Genomic DNA, 5,747 nt, shown 5'->3' with positions numbered 1-5,747 from the left:
CTATGTAAGAAAAAATTTAAATTATAGGGATGAAAGTTGTGAAGCCTTAAGAATAAATAACTAAGATGGATGTTGATGTTACTATGGGAATTCACATGAAAGAAGAAATAATTATGGAAATCCTCAACAAGCTCTATTTAGATTCAAATGTGTTATAAAGTCTTGGATGACATTGATCAACAAACCAAAATTTATAATGAAGCATCTTAATCATGTCATGAATAACAAAAAATATCAAAAGAAAAATGTTTTGTAAATGACAACCTTTCCTTCCTATATGGTATTTCAGAATTGCTTTAAAAATTTCATGCACATATCATTGAAGTTAAAATACAAATAACTTACTTAGGATTAGTGGTTAAACATTCACATAGCTTAAGATTAGTTATATTACTATAAGCTTGGATTGTAGAGTTTTATCTCAATCTAACTAATGAAAGAATGCCTATATAGTGAAAGCACCATCTCAAGTACTAAAGCAAAAGGAGTAAGCAAAAATAGTTATATGATTATGAAACATAATATTATTCTTTAATCTTTTCATGATACTCCCAATATTCCCTAAGAAGTGTAATTTTGTAGGCAATGCGCACCTTTTAATAAAATATTAAAATCATAATATAAGTCATAATTTCCACTATTATCCTTTTCGAAATTAGAAATATAACTTCGTAAGTAGTGAAATAATCTCCTAGAAAATATAGAATTTCAATAAGGAAAAGGGAAAATATGAAAAAATATTTCAAAAATATATCTTGAACTTTGAATAACTCAACTATTTTAAACAATGAAAAGAGATTAAAAACTTGTTGAGTTGAGTTGAGTTGTGTAAACAGTAATCAGAAATACAGATGTTCTTATTGATCAGAGACTCTCCATATAAATAAACATTATATATAAAACTTATTCCTAAAAATAAGCAACTAAACAGATCTACAACTAATGAACTCTTAAAATCAGTAACAATAATATCTTCCTGAAGAAAAGGTCCACTAAAAACCAATTCTTTTATTTTGCTAAATTAAAACACTCAACAGCCTCTCTTAAACCAGATGTTATTCATAGCATGATTTTACAATCATTCTCTAACTAAACACCAAGTAATTCGTGCAGCTTCACAAATGGACACAACTTAAGAGGCTTAGTTAATAAATGTGCAACCTGATATTCACTTCTGCAAAATACCAAATCTATGACTTTTTTATTTACAAGATCTCAAAGAAAATGATATCGCACATCGATATGTTTACTTCTCCCATGTAATATTGGATTCTTGCAGAGCTTGATTGTAGAACTATTGTCACAGTAACTCATTGTTGGTTCTTGGTGAAGCTGATGTAACATTTCAGGTATTCGCTTCAACCAAATAACTTGACACGCCCCTGATGCTGAAGCAATGTACTCTGATTCAGTTGTTGACAGAGTAACAATTTGTTCCTTCTTTGATGACCATGATACATCCCCTGTACTTAAAATGAAGCATACACATAAGTACTTCTTCTGTCATCTAAATCTCCTGCATAATCACTGTCACTGTAACCAACAAGATCAGATTTTCCTTCATTCTTATAAAAAAACACCATAATCAATGGAACCTTTTACGTAATGCAAAATTCTTTTTGCAGGAGCAAGATGAAAATCGGTTGAACATCCCATATATCTGCTAACTAAACTCACAACATATGCTATGTCTAGTCTAGTAGCAGTTTAATATAATAAGTTCCCAACCTTGCCTTCAAGATTCATTGCCAACTTTAATCCTGAATCAGCTGGAGTACTGGCCTAGTTACAACTACTCATCTGAAATTTGTCCAAGATCTCTAGAGCATACTTCTTTTGCATGATAAAAATTCATGAAGCAGATTGTACTACTTGAATGCCTAGAAAATAGCACATCATACATAGATCGTACATCTCAAATTCTGACATCAAAGATTGTTTAAAATCATCCATCATACTTTTTTCATTTCCTGTGTAGATCAAATCATCTACATTTAGGCAAACAATCAAAATTTTTGATGAGGTACTAAATTTATTGAAAATAGAATGCTTATATGGACATTTATAAAATCCTGCCTTTTCAAAATAAGCCTCGATACAAGTGTACCAAGTTCGAGGTGCTTGTTTCAACCCATATAAAGCTTTTTTCAGTTTGTATACCTTTGCTTCACTGCCTTGCTTTACATATCCAGGAGGTTGACCAATATATACACGTTCATGTAAATTACCATGAAGAATGTCGGCTTTACATCCAATTGATAAATTGGCCAAGAATTTTGTGCAGCCATAGCTATTATCAGTCGAACAATATCGAGCCTAGCGAACGGAGCAAACACTTCACCATAATCAATGCCAAACTTCTGAGTGTATCCCTTCGCTGCCAGTCATGCTTTGTACTTGTCAACTTCACCCTTTTCATTTAGTTTGGTTTTGTAAACCCACTTTAGGCCAATGGTATTCTAGCCTTGTGGAAGATCAGTCAGCTCCCAAGTATCATTCCTTTTGATTGATTCAATTTCTATATCCATAGCTTTCTGCCATTTTAAGTCTTTTTATGCATCTTCATATGCAATGGGATCACAATCTGCAAATAAAATAAGATTGGCAGTATTATCATCATCAGAAAGCTCATCTCCACTTACAAATCAATTATCCAATGTGGCCTCCTTATTTGATGTTTATTTCGTTCAGTTGTCATTCTTGATGGATGTTCTTCACTTGAGGTCCTTGCATTTTGGTCGTTTCTCACATCATCAGATAAATGTTGCTGCACTTTTGATCCATCTTCCTGATTTGTCTCTTCAATAATTGTTTCTACTTCCTCATCCTCAATATGGATTGAGGTTGATTGTTTTTTTGTACTATTCCAATCCCATAATTCAGCTTCATAAAAATAACATCACGACTTACAATTGTCTTCTTTGTGTGTGGATTATACAATTAGTAAGCCTTTGACTCTTCGCTCACTCCAAGGAAAATACATAGGATTCCCTTGTCATCAAGTTTTCCTTCGCTCATCAAGAATATGGGAATATACTATACACCCAAAATTCCTAAAAAGATCAACATTTGGTTTTTGAGAGTACCAAGCTTCTGGTATCTATTTTTCACTGAAAAATAGTACACCTATACAATACTTTAACACTCCAGTTAATTGCCTCTGCCCAAAAGCTTTTTGGGATGCTTCAAGTGGCCAAAATGCTTCCTTACCATGTTAAAAATTGTACGATTCTTCCTCTCACACACATCATTTCGTTGTGGTGTATAACTGATGTCAATTCCCTCCAAATTACATTCATAGCGCAAAATCCTGTGAACTCATTGGAATTGAACTCACCACCACAATCAGTGCCAAGAATTTCGATTGTCTTCCAAGATTCATTTTCAGCAAAGACCTTGAATTGCTTGAATGGGCTAAAAGCCTCATTTTTGTTGTTGCAAAAACTTAACACACCTCTTCCTGCTATAGTCATCAGTAAAAGATATAAAATACCTTTTATTGGTGTTTGAGGCTGTATTGATTGGAAAATAGAGGTCTGAGTGAATCAATTGCAACAATTCCTTAGTCCTCCATGCTTTCCGTATCGGAAATGATCCACGATGTTGTTTACAAGCAACACAGCTTTGACAAACTTTGATAGTAACATCGATTTGGGGAAGACCACCAACAATATTCCGTTGCTGCAAGGTTCTCTGCCAGTTAAGATTGAGGTGTCCATATCGCATATGCCATAACCAAATTGAGTCCACCATTTTTGTTGTCAAGCATGCTTGGTCATTACTGTGTAAAGGTAACAATCGATTGGATGTCATTTAACTTCAAGAATTCTTCCCTTCTGTGGATGTTGTATTGTGCAATAACCCTTTTAGATAACAATTTTGTAGTTCTTTCGTGCAGCTGACTCATACTAAGAAAATTGCTCTTTAATTCAGGAACATAAAAAACTCCACTGCAGAATTCATCATACGTTCATTGTAAATTGATATATATATATATATTGTAGAGTAAAATATATTTTATTATAAATTTCTTCTGATAATTGTTTTAATCTAAGTATTTCTTCAAGATTGTTTATTATATATTCTATATATGAAATATCTTGGGTTCTTTGATACATATATAAATTTTTTTGTATTAAGTAATTTAATAACCTTATTTTTTCCATGGTTTCTATCCAATATTTTAAATATTCATAGTTCATTTTAATCTGACTCTATTTCTAAATCATATATATCTATTCTTTCTATATCTAATTCTTGTAAATCTATTTCATACCACTTTTGATTTAATATATCTTCTAAATCATACTCAAATATTTTTCCCATATAATTCTTTTTATGTCATCAATTTCTATATCTTTAAGTATATATAAAATCAATGTTTTATAGCTTCTTATTTCATCATACATTGTAATCATGTTTATTTATTTGTGCAGGTTTGTTTTCATATTATATTTCAGTTAAATTCATATTAGTTTATTATAAACTAGAGTATCGTTATCATGTTTTCTGGTCAATACTAGCATCGTACTTTAGCGGATAATTATTGCTTATCAGCGCCTCAACCTTGTGTACTCCCCTAACGGCATTCCTCGCCTACCGGTTTCCAGTGTGGGATGGCATAGTCTAGCAGTTTTCTCCCTGTTTCCCATTTACTAGCAAACTAGAATTCATGATTCAAATATTTCTAGTGTATAATAACTTACATAAATTCAATCAATCATATATATGATATTCAGTAATATATGAAATTAGTTCTGCATAATTGTTAAACAATATGCCTTTGTCTCTTGATTTTCCATGCTATCTATAATATCTGACTTGATTTCGGATTTCTCCATTCTTTAACTTAGTTTATATCTTGAGAGAGGTTTTTTGAAAGGGTTTTTATTAACTTAAACTTTTGTTTGGCATTGCCTGCCTTTCATTTACAATTTGTCAATCTATATATACTAAATTCTAAGCCTGCACATAAGTGTGCCTACTGTATACTTTACTACCACTACTATTTACTTTACGACTTAAAATAAAAAACTTTACAAATAGCCGCTATACATTGGCTAATAAAAAGTAAAATCTTATCTACAAAGGAATCTTATCTTTGAAAAATCTTATCTTTGCTTTTACATTTCAACAATTCTTATCTCTTTGTCGGCCATCTTTTTTATGTCTTTTTCTTCTTTTGTCTTGTCATCATAACTTTTTTATCTTATCTTGCTTATCTCTTCAGCTTTTACTCCAAATCGACATCTGGTATAACGTTATCTTCTCCATTACATTTGGAACATCTGTGATCTGGGTATTTGTGTCCAATAAGTTTACAGTATCTGATTAATAAGTCTTCTGAAATAAATTCTTTCTTTAATGCTCTTGTTGTAGGTTGTTCCTCTGGCTTTAATAATGATAAAATCCATCGCTGGACTTCATCCATATCTTCCCTTCTTAATTCTCTTGAGTTTGAATATATCATAACTTGGCCTCTTGCATAGTAACCTCAGATAGCATTGCCGTTTAAATAATTGTTAGCTAGTTCTTGTATAATTGTTGATATACCAATTATCCTTTTATTTGCATAAAAGTTTGGTATTTCTATCTTTGGTATTTCAGCTTGTTCTTCTATATCTTCTGGTATTATCATATCCTTGGTCAAATCTATCTTTATAACTTGAATTGGTGACTTGATTTCTTCATATAATATCTCAGCTGGCGCTGTATAAAACTTAATATAAAATAAATTTCCTTTGGTA

The 5,747-nt window shown here is 31.5% G+C and overlaps 1 long non-coding RNA gene across 1 annotated transcript; it reads right to left on the bottom strand.

Moving 5' to 3' along the window:
* Nucleotides 1–880: 880 nt before the first annotated feature.
* Nucleotides 881–4,066, bottom strand: LOC107016128. Its single transcript, XR_001456417.2, has 2 exons — nt 2,161–4,066; nt 881–1,463 (listed from the first exon to the last, which is right to left on the bottom strand). It is a non-coding gene; the product is annotated as an uncharacterized LOC107016128 (long non-coding RNA).
* Between the last annotated feature and the right edge of the window lie 1,681 nt (nt 4,067–5,747).

Source organism: Solanum pennellii, chromosome 4 (assembly GCF_001406875.1).
Source record: "Solanum pennellii chromosome 4, SPENNV200".
NCBI lineage: Eukaryota > Viridiplantae > Streptophyta > Magnoliopsida > Solanales > Solanaceae > Solanum > Solanum pennellii.
Note: the sequence above shows the minus strand (reverse complement) of the source record. Positions and strands in the feature narration are given on the sequence as shown.